This window comes from Phocoena phocoena, chromosome 9 (genome assembly GCF_963924675.1).
Source record: "Phocoena phocoena chromosome 9, mPhoPho1.1, whole genome shotgun sequence".
Taxonomy (NCBI): Eukaryota; Metazoa; Chordata; class Mammalia; order Artiodactyla; family Phocoenidae; genus Phocoena; species Phocoena phocoena.
Genome location: NC_089227.1, coordinates 86,265,713 through 86,285,986, shown reverse-complemented (window position 1 = coordinate 86,285,986; position 20,274 = coordinate 86,265,713). Strand labels below are relative to the sequence as shown.

Below are 20,274 nucleotides of genomic sequence, written 5' to 3'. Positions count from 1 at the left end.
AGAAATAGGATGCTTGGATCTAATTCACGGCTTTAATATAATAGTCCTGTTGTTTATGGGACATCTGATATCACATGTTGAGAAGCCAGACAGCAATTCCAGGAAGGCTGTAATGAATTAGAGGACATTTCGAAAGGGCAAATAAATTAATCAAGAAACTAAAAGAATCAGAACATTGGGAGATATGTATTGTAGCATTGCAGAGAGAGGGCTCAACAGAGGTACAGCTCGGGGTCCCTAAGGAGGTCCAGAGAGTTACAGGTTTCCTCTGTCTTTGAGTCTTTAAATGCTGCAGGGGTCTGGAGTTAGCAGCTGTGGGACAGCCACCTTCTTGTGGCTCTCAGGCACTCCATAAGGGGAATTGTTTCTGAGCACCGACCCTGCCCTGACTACTTCTAGAATGTTTCTGCTTTTTTCTCTTACCTTGTCCTATAGTTGATTTTTTATTGCAGCCTGGCCTGCTTTTCTGTGTTCTAACATAACCTCATCCATAGTATTTTCTTAGTAACTAAGAATATCTATGGATAAGAGCAAAAATCATAAGGCACATGGTAGTATTGTAACAAGAAGTGTTTCTTCTAATTACAAAGATAACATACACTGTATAGAATATTAGCGATAAGCAGCTAAACAAAATAAAGAAGATGAAAATGGCCACAATCCTACTGATTCACACAGAATTGTTGTAAAGATTTTGGTACACAGGCATACATATGAAGGGGGAAAATAATAGAAATGGTGTCATATTGTCCCTATTTTTCTGAGCTGCTTTATTTTTATTATTAAGCTATATCATGGACATGTTTTGTTAATAGGTAATTTCATGGTAGTTCACTTTTATATAAGACCTTGAGGCTTCCAAATAAATGGTTCAAAATGTGTCACTATTATGAACACACTGCTTTGAATATCCTTGTTATTAAATTTATACATATTTATTAAATTTATACATATCCAGCATTATTTCCTTAGGGTAAATTTTTATAAGTGAAATTACTAGGTCAAAGGTTATACAGAATATTATTGTTGCCAAATTACCTTCAAGAAATTGTGCTAGTTAACTCACTACCAGTATGAGTCTCTGCTTTTGTCTCATTGTTGCAAATTTTGGGACTACAGTAATAAAACCAGTGCTGAGTTGCATTATGCCCAGGTGACCATGCCTTATTATGTCTGTTTATTTAGCTAGTATTTTCATTAGTTTTAGCAGTGGTTAGTAGGATGGAGTGTGTAGTCTTTTTGTTACTGAGTGAGTGCCATGAGAGTTTAGGCACCTAGTAAATACTTGTCAGATCATTTTGGATTATTATCAATAACCTTCTAAGGTACTAGGGTACCTTCTAAGGTGATAGGGGTTAGGGCTTCAATGTATGAATTTTGGGAGGGACACAATTCAATCCATAATAGATGAATAGACTGATTGATAGATATATCTATGTAAATTGATGGGTATGGTGTTGTTTTATAGTTTTTCCTCAGCAGTAAATGAATTCTCCTATTAAATCTTTAAAGTATCTTCTAGGTCCAAAATTCTAAGTGTTGATTTTCTGATGGAAGTTATTTTCATCAGGATTCTTCAATGATTGTGGCTTGAAGTATAAAAAGGCTTAAGGCTAGGATTTAATTGATTTGTAAGAATAATGTCATATGTCCCTATTCATCTATTTTTAGCTAAGTAGGTACATTTGTAATAGTAAAACAAATGGGCCAAAGAGTAGCCACTTAAAGGTGGCAGATTACTATGGGCAAGATCTTGAGTTGAAGCACTGAGCCTCCGCAAGTATAAAACAGAAGACTATCTACATTTGAACGTGACAAGGAACTTCAGATTATAGTGCCTTCTCATGGTAAGGAAGGATGTGAAATTGGTCTTTACAGCCACGTGGTACCTCTTCACTGTCATATATACAGGACACTGACAAAATGATCATTCCCTCAATTGTTAAATTCTTGAGCTATGTGAATTATTTAATTAGTTTTATGTATCTCACACAGATTAAAAAAAAAAAAACCTCTGTGGTGGTATTTGTTATTCGTAACTTTGCTTTTAAAAAATAATGCTTTATTTTGTCTTCCCATTGGAATGACCCAGACTCAGAGAGGTTAATTTACCATTTGAAGCCCATTTTTCTTTAAAAGCAAACAGGTCTCTGGCTATTTTAGGAGCATGTTCGCCAATTCTGTACTCCTTTAGCCCTGTAAACGTGGGTCTTGAAGGAATTTTTAAGAATTGGCAATAATGGGAGTTTCAAGTTCTAACTGTCTTCTGCAAATCATGTTGTATATTGTCTATGAAGATTTATCTTAGTTGAGAATCTGCTTTCTGAGGATTATCGTGATTAATTTTCATACATAGATCCTTAATGCTTTTAGAATTGATTTTTTCAAAAACTATCTGAATTGATCTCATTGGTTACTTCTTTTTTCACCCTATTCCCAGGCATATGAACATACTGCAACTCCTAGAAATTCAAATATGTGTTTTATTTTTCAGTGACTTAGTCATTTCATCTTGGTAACCATAATGAAACTTATAGCAGTGTCACTCATTTTCATTCTTGTGCAATCACTATTTAAATGAACGTTAAGGTAATATCATTGCAACATTTACTGCCAGTGTGAGTGTATTGTATATAAAGAGTTCCAGAGGCATCATTATTCGACATTAAATGGAAGAGCAGTTTTAATGAGGGTTCTGTAGATAGTTGAAAAGAAAAAATTTGTAAATGTGTCCCTATTTAAATAGTACTCCCATTCTGAGTTAATTCTATTAAAGTAAGCTAAAAATGATTTAGAAATTAGTGTTGTAGTCTCTGGTAGTCTTATATGAGTGGTCTTTCTTTGGTAGTGCTTACCTTCATCCAGGGTATCGCTATATAAAGCATGCTTTTTGTGAATTGTTAGGTACTACAAATAAAATTATTCTAGTAGCAGGAAAGCCTAAAATCATCATGGATTTCTACCATTATACTAATTACAAACCCACCTAAATTATGAGGGGAAAAAAATAAGGACCAAACATTCATTGTCTTTGGAGTAGAGATCTGATCCGAATGCTGGCTTTCCCTCTTTTTTTTTTTTGCGGTATGCGGGCCTCTCACTGTTGGGGCCTCTCGCGTTGCGGAGCGCAGGCTCAGTGGCCATGGCTCACGGGCCCAGCCGCTCCGCGGCATGTGGGATCTTCCCGGACCGAGGCATGAACCCGTGTCCCCTGTATCGGCAGGCGGACTCTCAACCACTGCGCCACCAGGGAAGCCCGGCTTTGCCTCTTAATGATCTGTGATCCTGAGCAGGTCACTCATCCTTCTACACCTCAATCTCCTTAGTTATGAAATTGGGTTAATAGGAATACTTACCTGATGAGCTTGTTTTTAAATGAAGATTAAATAAGATAACGTGTATAGAGTACCTGGCACACATTAAACTTTCAATACGAAATGCTTATTCTTACAGAGAACTCCTTTCTCTCTTTGAACTGAAGAGCAGTAGAGTATGATGGTTAAGAGTGTGGTCTCAGAGATCAGACTGCTTGGGTTTGAATTCCAGCTTTAAGGGTTACTGGCTTGGAGACCACATTAGTAATTACTTAACTTCTTCAAGAGTCAGTTTACTCATCTGTTAGATGGAGGACAGTAATAACACCCACCATGGGTTATTTTCAGGGTTATTTTGAGGATTAAATGGGATATTCCATGTAAAGTTGTTAGCTCAGTGACTCACACAGAATCATAGTAAATGCTGCATAAATTTGTTTGTCTTATCCATCCATCCGTCCATCCATCTATAGCCATCCATCCATCCATTTCAGAGAATTAGTTATTCTCTAGTTATACTGTGTTTTCTTCAAATGCCCTTTCTCATTTCTTCTTGCCTTTATCCTTTCTAAGGAGTATAGAAAATCTTTATATTGGTGAAAATACAGGACAAATAAGCTAAAGGAAGCTAGATGAACTTGTTCTCTTTTGCATGAGCCATTGTTTGTATTTTTCCAAGGTTGTGCCCAGGTCAAGTTCCTAAAGTGCTAAATGGGAGAAATGAGAACTTTTTTTTTTCTTTTTAGAGTAACAAGTGATTTTAAAAAGGTAACATAGCTTTTAATTTGAAAAATATTCCTTTTAGGTAACGTAAGTTCTAAAAGTGATGGTTGTCCTTATGTATTGGTGCCTTCACTTATTTATTTATTTTTGCTTGCTGAGAAAATCATTTTCAAGGGCTGGGAGACCCTCTGTAAAGTCCATGGGTCTCCACTGCTGGAATATTGCAGTGTTATGTATGTGGGAAAGGGATGTAATTGTGTTTGGCTTTTTAAAGATATTCTGAAAGGAGATCCAAGTGATTAGCAGTAGCCACTTCTACTCATGTAGTTAAAGCCCTGAAATGAAAACAGTCAGTGGCATTGCACATGAAATATGTAATTTTATGAATTCTTATTTATGTACCAAGAAGGTAAATGACATGCATGGGTTGGATAAAGATCTAAGAAATCAACAGTGAGAGAGTAGCATGCCATGAGCTGAGAACTGATAAGAGAGAAGCTTTTAATGAGCACCTCCATACTGCTTTGAAATTTAGGAAGAAAAATACCTCACTTATGCCTAGATATGTCTTTGAAACTTTTTGTAGCCCTGTACTGTTAAGCACTTGAAGTGTGATTGGTCCAAATTGGTATCTGCTCTAAGTGTAAAATACCCACCAGGTTGCAAAAACTCAATATGAAAAAAATATAAAATATCTCTTTAATAATTTGTATTGATTACATGTGGCAATGACAATATTTTGGGTATATTGGGCTAAATAAAATATTACATGTTGTTAAAATAAATTTGACTTTGTTCTTTCTTACTTTTTTTTTTTTTTTTTTTTTTTTTAATTTTATTTATTTATTTTTGGCTGTGTGGGGTCTTCGTTTCTCTGCAAGGGTTTTCTCCAGTTGCGGCCAGCGAGGGCCACTCTTCATCGCGGTGCGCGGGCCTCTCACTGTCGAGGCCTCTCTTGTTGCAGAGCACAGGCTCCAGACGCGCAGGCTCAGTAGTTGTGGCTCACGGGCCCAGTTGCTCCGTGGCATGTGGGATCTTCCCAGACCAGGGCTCAAACCCATGTCCCCTGCATTGGCAGGCAGATTCTCAACCACTGCGCCACCAGGGAAGCCCTTTCTTACTTTTTTTGATGTGGCTTTTAGAAAATTTAAAACTATGTTTTTAGTTTGCATTATATTTCTAATAGTCAGTGCTGCTCTAACGTATTTTATTCAAACGTAACGTATTTGCATAAAAATGTCAACATCGCAAAACTGAAAAAAAATAAGCCCAGTACCCCATCTTGCTCCCCAGTGGTAAGCATCATTAACAGTTTGTTGTGTATTCTTCCTGTCATTTTACTAAGCATTCTGTTCTGCCCTTAAGTACATTGTAAACTAGAGAATAATCATAAAAGCTGATGTAACTTAATATATATTTTTGGATTGGGGTGTGTAAAAAATACCAAGTGAATACCTGCCTTTTTGTCTGTTATTCACACTTGAGAAAAGTCTAATTACTGAATCTGTGTTCCCTTAAAGAGACACCATCATTACCTGCAGGAGCATCAGGACTGGTGCTTAGGAGAAATTAATTAGTTTTCATTGAATTTGTAGCATCAATTCTTTTAAATGGTTTAACAGAAAAAAGGGACTCTTCCCTGACAGTGGTGGTAATTAAGATCTTATAGTGAACTAAGACTATTATCTATCATTGGCAAACTTTTCAGGTTTTCTACAGTATGTATTTGAAAGCAGTTTTATTTCTTTTTGAAATAATTGGTGATACAATTGCTGATCTGGTAAAAATGGAATAGAGTGAACTTAATAGCATTATTTAAATGTCATGATATAAAGGAAGGGATGTTAACTGTAGTTGATGGTGGGATCACTGATTTTATTTTTAAAACAATGCTTTGTACACCAAGCACATAATAAATGCTCAATAAATACTTTAATCAGTGATTAAAACATGTTATATCAAATTGATTAATAGAGCATTGAGTATCAGTGTTACTTTGTCTTTTTTCGAAATGAAGATACTTTGTAAACTATCGAAATATGACATTAAATAGAAGTTTAGGTGAGAAAATATTTCACCCGTATATTTGTGTAGATTCTTCTATTATTTTGTGCTTATTTTCCTCCTTTACTATAGGAACTAAATGAGGCAACAGAGATTGCCATTGCCTGTTCTTTGTGTTCTAACCACCATGGTGATCATGTCAGTGATGTGTTCTGTGCAGGCCCTTCCCAAGAGCATTGCAGGTGCTTGGTAAATGTTACCCAGGATTTTCTTTGTTTACTCACATTGGTATTAATGCTTTTTGTTTGACCTAGTGCTTACCAATATTATTTAATTTGATTCTATAACAATCGTGTGACATAGGGTGTTACTATGCCCATCTTCCTATGAGAAAACCAGCAGCTTAGAGAGGTTATATTGAGAAATTCAGTATGTGACAGAGTCAAGTCTTAACCTAGATTCTTAGTGAACTGTAAAATGGCTGTTGTGAACTGTAAATGCAGATGACTGTTGGAAATTGGGCATTATATTCATCCTTTGACTGGTGTTCTAAAACCACAGTAATGTAAACATTCCAGTTAGGAGGGCTTTATAGTCCTTTCTTCATAGCTCTGTGGTTTTGAGTATTATTTAACTGATTTCAGTAAATCCTGCTCTTGTTGCTCTTTCTATGCTTATTTTTAAGACATAGTATTGTTTGTAAATGAGGCAAGTCCTATAATGGGTGCAGATTATCCATTCATTGGATTAGATGGACACATTGAACCAATTTCTCTGTGAAATTTTTTAGATCAGGAACTTCTCTTTATAGAAGATATGGAGATAAGTCATTATTTGATCTGAACTTGCTACTGAATAATCAAATTGACATGTTGATGCAGCTGGCAGATTTGATTCCTAAATGTATTTGAATGTAGACCACACAATGTTATTTTTACACTAACTCTCCTTTTTTTTTTCACTTCTTGACACAGACCTGTGAGTTCCTAGTAACTTTAAAATTCTGGTGAATGACACTTGATAAATGGTGTGATATTGTGAATACTGATAGGTGCTAGAAATTCAGCTGGCAAAGCATCAATTTCACACCTTGAGACCCCAGCTCAAAGTTTAGGTTAAAGGTTTGCCTGGAGTCCGTAGTCTTTTGCACAGGTCCCCTGATAAATGCAGTGATTCCAAACCACATTTTTCTTTTACATCAAATCCAGGCAGCACTCTGAATCATTAAATATTAAACCTTATATTCAAGAACATTATTCACTCATTAATATTGCATTGTGGCCTAAACTTCATTGTTCAAAACATTTTAGGATATTATGCAAGTCTGTCAAAATACATTAAAAAACTTAGTCATGTCGAACTAAGCAAAAAATGACAAACTGTTTGCACCACAAACGTGTTGTCGTTGAATTTTTGTACAGTGTAAGCATTTTAAGTTGGGATATTTGGAAATCACTGTAAAGATAAAATGGATTGCAGTAGAAGCCAGATGGAATAATGAATATTCATCTTCCATGTAACATCTGCTATATATCTTAATGAAATTTATAGTTATCCCTGAAATTTTTCTTCCTTGACAGTATTTATTTATCTCAAAATTATTTTAACTAGGAGTTGAATATGAGTTAGTACAATTCTAGCTGCTTATAAAACTGCAGTATCTGATTCAGGGACTGTTTTTCACATCTCCATGATGGCTATCATCTCTGCAAAATCGAAGCTAGATAGGCCTCCTGTGAACTGTGGATTAACTGGGAAACCTTTGATATTCGGCTGAGTGTAAAAGAGTGATTGAGTTCAAGTCTTGGTCTCTGTGACAAAATTTGTTCTGGATTGCCATGAACACATCTGGTTTCTTGCTGCTTTTCACAACCCTGTTAGTTACAGTGAGAAGCCATAAAATTCTTCCCAGGGAGGAAAATGATAGAAGCGTTTTTGTGTCCAAAATTGTTCCTTTTTAAAAAAAGAAAAGAAATCCCTTTTCTGGTGCAAGAAGGAAAATTCAGATAGCAAAAGGTGTGAAAATACACAATTGCTGAGGAGATACATTGGTTTTTTTGTGCAGTGGAAATAACAAGCATATGAGCTTTATCTGAAGTATAGGTTTATTGATTATATTATGCATTAGTGATTATTGACATTTGATGGGTTAGAATTTAATGAGGAAGACCAGTAAGAGCGAAGGTTGATGTTTCATCCTTGATTACCTTGAACAGAGGATGGATTAATTTTCCTATGATATGTGGATCAGAATCTATGTAAGTAGCCGGTGGGGTCATCTTGAATACCTACAGCTGTTATTTCAAAAATGGGAGGAATGGGTGTTGTGAGGTAAATAATGAAGGTGGCATAGTGAATTCCTGCTGGTTGGGAGTTAAATTATTCATTTTGTTGGTTTAGCTAACATGGTTCGTGCTGCGTGGGATTGGAGCACTATGTCACTGACTAATATTGCATAATTTAAAAGCCTCAGTTCCTCAGGCCTGTAATATAATTGAAATTTAGAAATGGTTGTTAACATTGTGGAAATAGTTTTCTTTGTGTAGGTAGGTGTGGTTTACCTAGCCATTTCGAAGTTCTTATGTTGTTAAACATGGGTGTAAGGCGGAGGCAGTTTGCCCAGGATGTGCTTAGCTGTAGTTAATGTTGCAGTTCCTTTCTCTTGATCTGCTTCCACGCCATTGTGCTTTTCTGGAAAGGCTGCCCCATAGTAAACGGTCCATTTCAAAAGCCTGGTGAGCGCACGTCCTCCTCACTCCAACTTCGCAGTTCCTTTTCCTCCTCACTGAGAGTTACGTTGCAGATCAGTGAAGGGGTTTGGGAGGGTCGCCACCTCTGTAACTGCTAACTTTGGGGCTCATCATAGGCGTTCGTACCTTTGCAAAGCCACTTAAACAATAATTTATTACCTTCTCAGCTGTAGTAACTCTAAAGGGAGAAAGACCTAACACAAGCCTCTTTGAATTTTTGTACAATGTTATACACAGTGTTTTGTAGTCATACTCAGTGTGACTATAATCTTTAGTTTATCCTTCTTCACTTAATGTAATTTTACGCGCAGATTTATACCTTTGGAATAGCACTGTAGCAGTATTTCTCGACCTCAGGAGTCTGTGAGTGGAAAAAGAAAAGCGTGGAAGCACATTCTGGATCGCCTGTCAGCCAGCCACTCGTTGCCATGTGATATCAGTACCTGTGTTTGTGTTTGCAACTGCATTAGGGCCAGTTGAGTTGTGTCCTGCATAAATGGATTGAAGAAGGAAGGGCTTTGTTAAGGGAGGGAGGAAAACCTAGACGTGTGTATTAATATTTGAACCAGAACGTGGAACATTTTACTTTGGGAGGCTTTGGCTGAGTGTTTTAGTTCACACAATCAAGACCATGTAGTGTAGTGACTTGCGCATGGTTTCTGGAGTCGCAAGTGTAGAATACAGATGCCACCACATATTTTCCTACGTGATTTTGAGCAGTTCAACTTCTCTCAGCTTTGGTTTCTTCAGCTCTGAAAGGTGAATAACAACTACTCTGTGGGATTTTTGTGAGGATTAAATAAAATAAAATACCTGGCATAAGGAGGTACTCCATAAATGGTTATAATTAGTTGAATATTATGCATTTTTTCATTTGGATGACATAAGTTCTATGTTAAAGTCTTCAATACTAATAATAACAAATTAAATGGAATAGAGAGTGAGAGGACCACACGGGCCTGAATGCTCTTGTTGGAATAGTTGGAACTGTGTTCCGGCAGACTTCTCAAGAGCAAGGCCTCGCTGTTCTGCTCTGTCTCCTGGCCTGATTCCTTGTCCTCACACTATGGTGTGCATAGTAAATTCCTAATAAGTACTTTTTAATGCTTTTTCATTTTGCAGCTCCATTTGTTTGTTTATTTTTGTCGTTGATGTGAGTTCTGAATCATAATTTTTTACTTCTTAAAGTGTCTGTAATTTAACTTGCAAGAGATGGGAAATATCAAGGGAATGAATAGGAGTTACCATAAAGTGACAGTAGGTAAAATCATACCGAATTTCACATCATTTGCTCTTTTGATATGTGTTTCTGCCATCTCATTTTATGTTTAAGGTGAAAATTAAAATGAAGTGAAATCGGGCTTCCCTGGTGGCGCAGTGGTTGAGAGTCCGCCTGCCGATGCAGGGGACACGGGTTCGTGCCCTGGTCCGGGAAGATCCCACGTGCCGCGGAGCGGCTGGGCCCATGAGCCATGGCCGCTGAGCCTGAGCGTCCAGAGCCTGTGCTCCGCAATGGGAGAGGCCACAGTAGTGAGAGGCCCGCGTACCGCAAGAAAAAAAAAAAGAAGTGCAATCCAGTATACTTGCTTAGTGTGGCTTTCAGATCAATGTGTTTTTATTAGAGTTTGTTTTTTCTTTAGCATGATTTCATAGGGAAGGCTAGAAATTAAACATCTGCCAAGGAATGGATTTTTAGCTGGTGAATAGTGTCAGAGAGGCATGAACATGGATCGTTGTTACCTAGGGAGAGTGCAGCGCGGGGTGGGCGTGGTGGGTGCTGAGGCTGTCTGTTGTGCTTCCTGTGCGGACCAAGGTGACTTAAAACAGAAGGATGAGCCTGGCCTCACGGAGAAGGCCCCTTCCACTCTTGATATTTCTTTTGAGGTTACAGAGTAGTTGAAGTAAAAAATATAGGGCCGTCTTTATTCAGAAGTGAGACTGACGGAGATTCTTTTCTCAAGCCTGTGTCTAACTAGCTAATAATAACAGTTGTGACTGTGCTCAGTGATACAAAATTTGACTATCCTTTTGTTGGAGTGCGTTTCAAATAGTGTTTTGGGCACAAAATTGCTGGAGGTGGGTTGTCCCTCTTTCACGTACAACTTCATTTTCTCTTCAGTTTTCCGAAGAGGGTGCCCTCTTCTCTCAGCTAGACTGGCCTTTACAGCAATTGGCTGAGCATTTCACCAGCATTATAGAACAGGTGCTTGCTGTGGAGTTTAATCTTGAACTCACTACCGTGTGATACTAAAAGCAGAGCTCTGCGATATAGGGTGTCTTCTATCCGTTGATTCCCCAAGACCTGTCCCTCAGTTATGCCTGATGATGATCTGTGAGCTGCAGAACCGGACCATGTTGTTCTGTCCCCATGTAAAAATTGCTCTTATTTGACTGTGTTCTGGTATTAGTCGTTTTCACCCTAATACTTCATAGTCCTTGCAGTATGGGGTGGGGGGGGGCTATGCTTCTTTTTAGGAAAATGCAGCTTAGAGTGTAGAGACGAAAATAGGAAAATGGTTTCCATAAGAATTAATATACAGTGCCTGAGATGGCCCCATCCAGCACGTTTAATCTCTTAACTCTGCCCTAAAATGCTGTAAGTACAATAAGTCCCCTAAATACGAACGAGTTCCATTCCAAGAGTGCGTTCATAAGTCCAGTTTGTTCATAAGTCTGACAAAGTTAGCCTAGGTACCCAACTAACACAATCGGCTGTATAGTACTGTACTGTCATAGGTTTATAATACTTTTCACACAAGTAATACATAAAAAACAAAAAATAAAATATTTTTAACCTTATAGTACAGTACCTTGAAAAGTACAGTAGTATAGTACAATAGCTGGCACACGGGCTGGCATCGAGTGAACAGGCAAGGAGAGTTACTGACTGGAGGAGGAAGAGGAGGGGGGATATGGCAGAGCTGAAGGATCGTCAGCAATAGGAGACGGAGGGCAAGCTGCAATTTCAACTCATGCCTGACGTTGATGGAATGCACGCTTGCATCTTTGAAAGTTTGCAACTTAGGTTCATATGTAGAGAACTTTCTGTAACTCTTTAATGTGGGGAAAAAAGCTATAATAGAAAATTTTTTGAACATCTTTATTGGAGTATAATTGCTTTACAATGGTGTGTTAGTTTCTGCTGTATAACAAAGTGAATCAGTTATACATATACACATGTCCCCATATCTCTTCCCTCTTGCGTCTCCCTCCCTCCTACCCTCTCTACCCCACCCGTCTAGGTGGTCACAAAGCCCTGAGCTGAAAAAATACGGAACGCTTCACGAATTTGCATGTCATCCTTGCGCAGGGGCCATGCTAATCTTCTCTGTATCTTTCCAATTTTAGTATACGTGCTGCCGAAGCAAGCACTTTAATAGAAATTTTAAAGGTGGAAAGGATTCTAGGGAGTTGGAAGCTTGAAAGCACCTCCATTGTCCTGTCATTGCAATTTCAGTCTAATTCCCAGGTGCTTTTTCTTAGTAGAGCATCTGATGGATGGGTGAGAGCCAGTAGGTTAATTTCGGCACAGCACAAGTTGGCCCCAGCGTATTTGAATGTTCCTGAGAGAAGCTCTTGATTTCTCTGTCTCTGTTGTCTGGGTGGGTAGAGGGTGGGAGACGGGAACAGAGAGACTTTCTCTTGGTTCCCTTGACAGGGGGCTGACAAGGTCTCAGCCTGTGGTATACCACTGGGCCCCAGGGTGGAGACTGCTTCATCTCCCACCATTCAGCGGGCACCTCTGCTTAACATAACCGGACAGCTGGGCCTGAGCCCTGGTGAGTAGGAGATGAAAAGTAGCAGCAGCCAGGGAGAAGGACACTCAGAAAAGGTGCTTCTAGCAAGGACTGTTGAAATATTTGAATGGCGCTTTTGATGTTTGTAGCACTGGCAACTGTTGCCACTTGGTTGTTGGTGGTAAGACACATTGATTTTAAGAGGCATCTTGATTTCATATTGAAGGATGAGGGTGAAATAACCCTGTATATTTGATGAAATAGACTAAATTCTAGGTGGAAATAAAGGGAAGAGAGAGAGGAGCAGTGATAATTAAATGATATAAAAACATTTCACTGAGCTGAAGAAAGACTGGAGTCTGCAAATTGAGAGGCCTCTCTTTATTCCAGGGGGATTGATGAGAAAAGATGCACACCTAGTCATAGACTGCTAGAATTTCTGAACTGTAAGGATGAAGAGAAAATCTTACAAGCTTCCTGACAGAAAGAACCACTGATTTATAAAGGAAAAGGGGGTCAGTCTGGGTTTAGGCTTTTCTTTGCCAAACTGGAAGCTAGAAGGCAGAGTGACATCTAGGGATTCCTGAGAAAGGACTGAAACCCCCAAATTCTTTGTTGAGCTCTCATATGCCTGTCAGGGTGAAAGAGAGACTCACAGATATGCCAGGATTTGGAGAACTTATTAATGTAAACAGCAGCCAGAATCCACTAAGGAGACAAAACTCATCAGTTATTTTTACAGAGAGAATTTAATGCAAGAATTGTTAATGCAGAACAACAACACAACTCAAAGGCAGGGCTGTTCAGTAGAGATGTAATGTGAGCCATCTGTGTAATTAAAAATTTTCTAGTAGCCACATCAAAACAAATTCTAAGATTTTATTTTCCCCAGTATATTCAAAATATTATATTTTAACATATAATCACTATAAAACATATTAGTCCTACTACATTCTTATTTTCATACTCAGTATTAAAAATCCAGTATGTATTTTATACTAACGGCACATCTCAGTTTGGGCAAATCAAATTTCATGGGCTTGACAGCCACGTGTGGCTGATGTTGACTGTATTGGCCACTGCAGCTCTAAGCTATCCCAGAGGTAGCAGTGGCAGGAAGCAGCAGGATTGAAAACATTGATGCTTGAAGGAGGGCGCTGTGGAACTGTAGTCCAGAGGAGGAGAGGCCAGTGGGTCTGGGACTCAAGATATTTGAGGAGCCTACCGGGAGGCAGGGCTGGTGTTTCCAGAGTGAGGTGCAGTTAGGTTGCAGGTTTGAGCAGACTGCAAACTGGATTGGACTGCTGCTGTAGGAACAAGTGCTGCTGCTAGCCTGAAGCAGTGAGGCCAGAGCAATGCTGCAAGGCGTAGAGTGCAAACTGGAGAGTTCCTTTTCCCTCCTCCAGCCTGCGGTCTCCCTCTGGCGCCCTCTATTGGCAGAGCCTAACAGGAACCCAGCTGCAAACCAGACATGGGATTTAGAGACTCCCGCTGCCACTTCACAAAGCAGACGATAAAGAGGGGTGTGAAGCCGAGTCACAGCTTAGTATCTGACACGCTGGTCCATCTTAGGAAGATTCTTAAAGAATTCGAACCAAATTACAAATTAATTATAACAGATCTTAAATAGGGAAAGGTAGAGAGGAGAAGCAGCACCCATGAGAATCAACCTTTGCACTGTATACATGGATGATAGATGGGGAACATCTAACAAAGCTGCTAATAAGGATTCTTGAAAATGAAGAGTAATTCTTAATGAGAAAACTAGGAATTGTATGAATTTAAAAGCACTGAACTCTTAGCTAAGAGTTGGGGGTGGGCAAAGTATTCAAATGATTTCATCTTACTGAGTTTGCAGAGGGTGGTGGTTGAGAAAGTAGTAGGAATTTTGTTTTTAAACAGTAGTAGGGAAAAAAGCGTTTGTGAATGTTCAGGAAGAGGATGACCACAAATCTCACAGAAAAATACCAAAGATCTTTCTGAGAGGGGAAGAGAATGTGTAGTAACTTGATATAACTGGGAAAATAAGGAAAGGGTAAAAAGAAATAACAGCAAAGTAAGATTAATAGTAAATGTAATATAAAAGGAAAGAAATAAAGTTAGGTTTATCAGTTTCTTACTGTTAATAATTGTGCCTGGCCACAATTATCCATTTAAAGATCAAGGCTGCCAGATTATATTCACACACACACACACACACACACACACACACACACACACACACACACAGCAAGAGCTATGTATTATTTATGTGACATACACTTAAAGTAATTTGTTTTAATCTTAATAAAAGTTAAAAAATTAATGGATTGGCAAAGCTGTACCAAACAAAAATATGAGAAAAGGTACAAATGAAGGTTGTAAGCACTAGACAGAATTAAAAAAGCACAATTATGTAATGATAACAACCAAAGTTTATAAAGACAGCAGTCATTAACCTTTATGCATCAGTCAAATTAGCAGCTCAATATGGGAATCAAAAATGATTAAAAATTCAAAGACTACTTGATTTAAAAAATAATAAAGGACTTTGTGTAATTATTCTTTCTTTAAAAATGTTTACTCTAGGATTGATGGAGTAGTCTGCTAAGCTTTAACATTCAAACATCTACCATAAAAAACATTGGAGTGAGTTAGGTGGTATGTGTATCTGTGTATGTTTGAGAGGCATAATGCAGGTGGAGGGTGAGAGGTTGCAGTTTGGTTCAAGCTTGAAAGTCCTTTGAAATAGAAAAGAAGAAAAGTATTGATTCTTTGCCCTACAAATCTTAGAAAGGAGAATGGTAATATCTTCTCTCTCTCTGGTCAAAAGTTTGCCAAGACTTACCAACTGAACAAGGACAGTTTCAAAATATGTGTCCTGGCAAAAATGTGTCTTTTAACAAAAAGAAACATAAGTGCAAAACACTGTAAAAGGCTTGATGTATCTTTTGTATACATTAGTATACTAGGATGTTGTCATTTCTTCAGAGACCAGGGCCCTGAACCAGGGAATGTCGTCCTGGTTTCGTGTCTTCAGGAGGCAGCCATCTCATGTTGTCATCTTTCCCTGGCTCAGGCCCATCGGGGTGAGGCCAGTGCTTAAGTTGCTGTCTTGCCCCGCTGGGCTGATGAAAGGGATTTGCCCCAGAGATACCTGCATTTGACCTCTGGTTCGTTTTTCCTCGGAGAACTCTGTGGTCTTCCTCCAGCATCTCAGTAAATAAACAGCTGCAGCACCCATCCAGTGTATGTTCGCAAGGGAGAGGGATGTAGATATTTTCGAAAGAAGTCTTCAGTAGTAACAGGTCATGCATGGGCATTTCCTTCCACTACTTCTATAAAACAGTTTATTTTCAAGCCCTGCTGATATGGCACAGTTCAGTGGTGTGTGTCTCTGCCTCCCTGCTCCCATCATTGTTCAGTTGTATTTTGAATGTTTTGACAATTGATGTATACTTTAAGATAAAAAGATGATTATTGTAGTTTAGGATGCCTCTAAATATTCAGTTTAAGACAGATAAAAAAGAGGCCATAGGTCCTTCTAGTTAGATGCAAGACAAGGGTGCTTTGGGGTGTCGTGTAACTTCCTCCTGGGGAGTTTAATTGTGTATTCCTGAGGGAGGGAGGTGTGTGGGCCATGGATATGGTGACGTTAACTTGTGAACTAAAACCAGATTTCTTTTCAAATATAGATCTATTTTTTCAGTGCAGTAAGAGAATGTATTTGATAAGAAAATGGTCCGAGAAAATCCAGGACAGGTAGAACTTGTTCTCAAGTGAGACTTGAAATAGGGACTCGAGGTACAAAGTAATATGCAATGTGTAAAGGAGAGGTGATCGTCTGGAAGGGGGAGATGAGAACCATTTAAGATTACAGCTATGGGTAATCCCTCATAATAGTTGTAGGCTTCCGGTTATGGGCTGAGTTTTTTTCCCTTAGGCATCATTTTGAAGCCATGCAGGAAAATGCCCCCAGATCGTGAGTAAATTTTAGTGTGCTTTAATCACTTTTTAAAAGTATTCTTGTGGAAAGGAAGGAAACATTGTTAAATTCTGAATGACATTTTAAATGATATTTATGTAGAAACATAGATGAGCAAAATAAATGTCCTCTTGGTTGTATTCAGAACCAGGTCTAAATGCTGGTTAAATAATACTGATTTACTGTAGGTTTGCTAGATTTCAGTCATTCAGCGTTCCAAGACAGTGCCATTTCTTTCTAAATTACCATTATATCAAGGGTACCTGTGTTCCATCATATTAAACTCTATTCATTTCTTTCAAAAATATTTATTGAATGCCTGCCAAGAGCCAGGCACTATTTAGTGTCTCGGTTACAGTGGTGCCTAAGACAAAGTTCTTACCCCCCGGCTTACATTCTAGTAGTATATATATATATTATGTGTTTGTGTGTGTTTGTTCATGGGTGTATCTTCTGTAAGAATGCAGGCTCCGAAGTCAGCCTGCCTGGCTACACCTCTCACTGGCTTTGTGACCTCGGGCAAATTACTTACAAGTTCTGGAAGCCTTAGCTTTACCTAACTTCTCTGTGCCTCAACTTCCTCATCTGAAATACAGTAATTTGATAGGGTTTTTGTGAGGATTAAATGAATTACACCTGTCGAGTGCTTAGAACTGTACCTGGTACAAAGTAAGCATTAATAAATGCTAACTCTTTATTATACATATAGATATTACATCTCTATATACATATATAGATGTTACATATAGATACATATTATATGTGAATGTAATATGGTTATATTAATGTACATTCATCTTTATGTGTTTATTTTGGGATCTCAATGCATGTACATTTCCTTCCAGGATTTGAAATAATTTGAGCTGAGAAATTTTATTAAGCTTGCCTTGTACTTTTACTTTGGTAAAGTCTTATTAATAGAAAGCTGTATACTTGTTCTGTCATTATTCTTAATAGTGTAATAATTAGTTTGTTGGATTACTGGCTCAGCTTTTCCGTTTAAAAAATGAGTAGTAAACAGTATTTTGAATGCTGGTTCAGCACGTCCTGACAAAGTATGATGCATTAAAATAACATTCATCATTAGCATTAAAAATGACCTTTGAGGTTGTAGTCGCTCATTTTTCTCTTCCAGTGTTTGAAATAGTCTGAGTCAAGTACATTGCAGTAGTATGCAGATATTGTCTGTGTGTAATGGTCATAGTTCAATTTTAGATAAATCATTTCCTCAAATCACTTTATCTAGAACAATCTCAGTTTCCCATTTATTCTCACCCATTATCTGAGGTTCTTATCAACTTTCCCTCAGTAATATAATGGCCTTATATATTAAATTATAAAGTAATTTTCTAAGCTAGAATTGTATAGCATTACCTTTGTGTCAGCCTACATGAAGATAAATCTGAGTGTTTGTGAATGGCCAGGTTCAGAGAAACATTTAGGGCCATTGAAAGCCAACCCACTTTGGGAAAGGGCTGGTTTGACTCTGGCAAACTCTGACTTGACATAATGAAAACAAATAAAAAGTGAGCTTCTTTTAAAATAATTACGAGTAATATGATTTTTAAAAACTGTCCTTATATGACCACAAAGGTGAGTAATGTAATGGAAACTGATTCCCGTTGGAGTGGTGGTGGTGTCACTCTTCAGGAGGTTTAAGAACCATGGCTTTGGAAATCAGATCAGGTCATTTCAGGTCTCCTGTGTGCTTTTCCACATCTCAGTTTTTCTCATGTTAAAGGAAGATAGTAATACCTTCTTCCTCAAGGACAGCAAAGTTGAATATATAAAAAAATGCCTAGCTAAAGTTATCTTTAAAATACCCTTCCCATTTTCTTAAAACCTTTAGGTTCTTTCAATAAAATAATTAATATTGGTATTATTAATATTACCAGATATCTATGAGAACTGAATATATTTGAGTAATTATTATTATTATTTCCATTTAAAGGACATGTTGTAATATAATATTCATTGTAGGAGATTTGGCTGGTTTTTAGAAATTCATTTTGCTGGTGTATCTTAAATCTCTTACCTGACTTAGAATATACTGAGAACAAGAACTAGGTTTGCTAGGGCTTGAGGTATAAGGGCAGAGCTGACTGGTATTTGTTTCATTAAGCTTAGGCAAGCTATCCAATTACTTAATGCAAATAAGAAAAGTTTACACTAAACTCCTACTTCTTTGCTTAAAACTCCAGAGAATTTAAATGAGGAGAGATATGTATTTAAAAGAAGGAAATTTAAATGAAACTTAAATCAGGGGCTTAATGTAGAATAATATTAGACCAGCAGATCTGAAATAATAAGTGGGAAATGCCAGTAAATAAAAAAGAGAATGTATTCTCCAAGATACTTGGTATGTTTAGTTTTATTTTGAGATAATTCTTAAATCTCTGGAAACCCAATAATGAAAGACTTACTTTATCTCATACCTTTTTTTTCTTTACATGTCACATGGACCTTAAAAGTAGCGGTTTCATTGTCAAAGAGGGCTTCACCCCTCTTTCCCTTGGGGAGTGTTTGCAAAACAACTTGGCTTTGGATCTATACTCAAGGAGGCCGGTAGCACTCAGAGAGGCCCAGAAAAGAGAGTCATCACATTGGGCTCAAAATAAGAGAAAAATTGGTTGATCACACAGCCACTATCTTTCATAGATGGCCATTGATGGAATATAGAAGCAAGGGCACTGAGGGGAAGCTCTGAAAAGAATTGGGAGCTTCTGAGAATACAAGCACATTTTCATTGCAAAGTAGTTGTAAGTTGTTAGATGATCTCAATGAATCCATAAACGAGGAAGCTTATTCGAAGAAAATATTGCTATAAATGCTTTATGTGGAGGGGGGAGAGGTGGGGAAATGAGGAATAGTGCAATTTAGACATTTCTAGTCTATTGCTTTTATTTCTGAAGGCACTGGACAAAGCTCTATTAGTTATACCATTTTTTCTGAAACTCTGCCCTCCAAAATAATTTGAAAGAAAGCGGAACTTCTAAAATTTTCCAAATTTTTTTTTTCTAAAATTGCAAAGGTGATTTTAAGCTTCAGGGACCCTTCCAAAGCCTCGCATTAATGTTTGTTGGGGTGTGTGTGTGTTTGTGTTTGAAGAGAGCTCTCAGTGTCTAGGTGACCCAGCCTTTGGTATCTGAGAAGGCAGTATAGAACTTTAACTACAGAAAATAATTGCTCAGTGCCTCTGGAACTGACTGAGGTTTCCTCTAAGACAGTTTTTCCTTCCTGATGTTGCTCATTTTATGTTTCTTAGATTTCAGTTTCGATATCAGCTCCTACCCATATAGTTTTATGGCAGACTCACTTTTTGAAAATAATGAATTTGTCAGAGTTGAAGCTTCATGAGGGTAGGTGTCTCTTTTGCTCACCATCTTATTCTCAGTAATCAGAATAGTGCCTGTCACCAATAATTATATACTGAATGAATTTGTGAATCCCATTTACTTCTATCTAGTGTATAGTTTTTAATCAAGTAGTTGGAAACTCTAAGAGTGAGACTAGAAATATAAGTGCTCATTGAGTGAAAATTTGGAGATAATACTCCTTCGTTTCATTTATCCCCTGAATCTACATTTCTCAAGAAATTTTGAAATGGAGAGTAATATATTTAATATATGATGTTTGTAGAACTTTTAACTGCAAGGGACCTTAGACTGTAAAGCTCAACCTTCAAGTTTTAGGGCTGAGAAAACTGAGGTTTATTAGATTGTACCACTGAGTTGCTGATAGGTAATGATAACTTGTTCCGGGCCCTGCTGTCAGACTGAAAG

General features: G+C 37.8%; 1 protein-coding gene and 1 non-coding gene across 3 annotated transcripts in view; one reads left to right on the top strand and one right to left on the bottom strand.

The window, feature by feature from the left end:
- Window positions 1-20,274, top strand: part of CHCHD3 (coiled-coil-helix-coiled-coil-helix domain containing 3) — a 289,542-nt gene that overhangs the window by 77,543 nt on the left and 191,725 nt on the right. The window lies entirely within an intron of this gene.
- LOC136128647 (U6 spliceosomal RNA) lies at window positions 12,057-12,163 on the bottom strand. Its single transcript, XR_010656234.1, has one exon. It is a non-coding gene; the product is annotated as a U6 spliceosomal RNA (small nuclear RNA).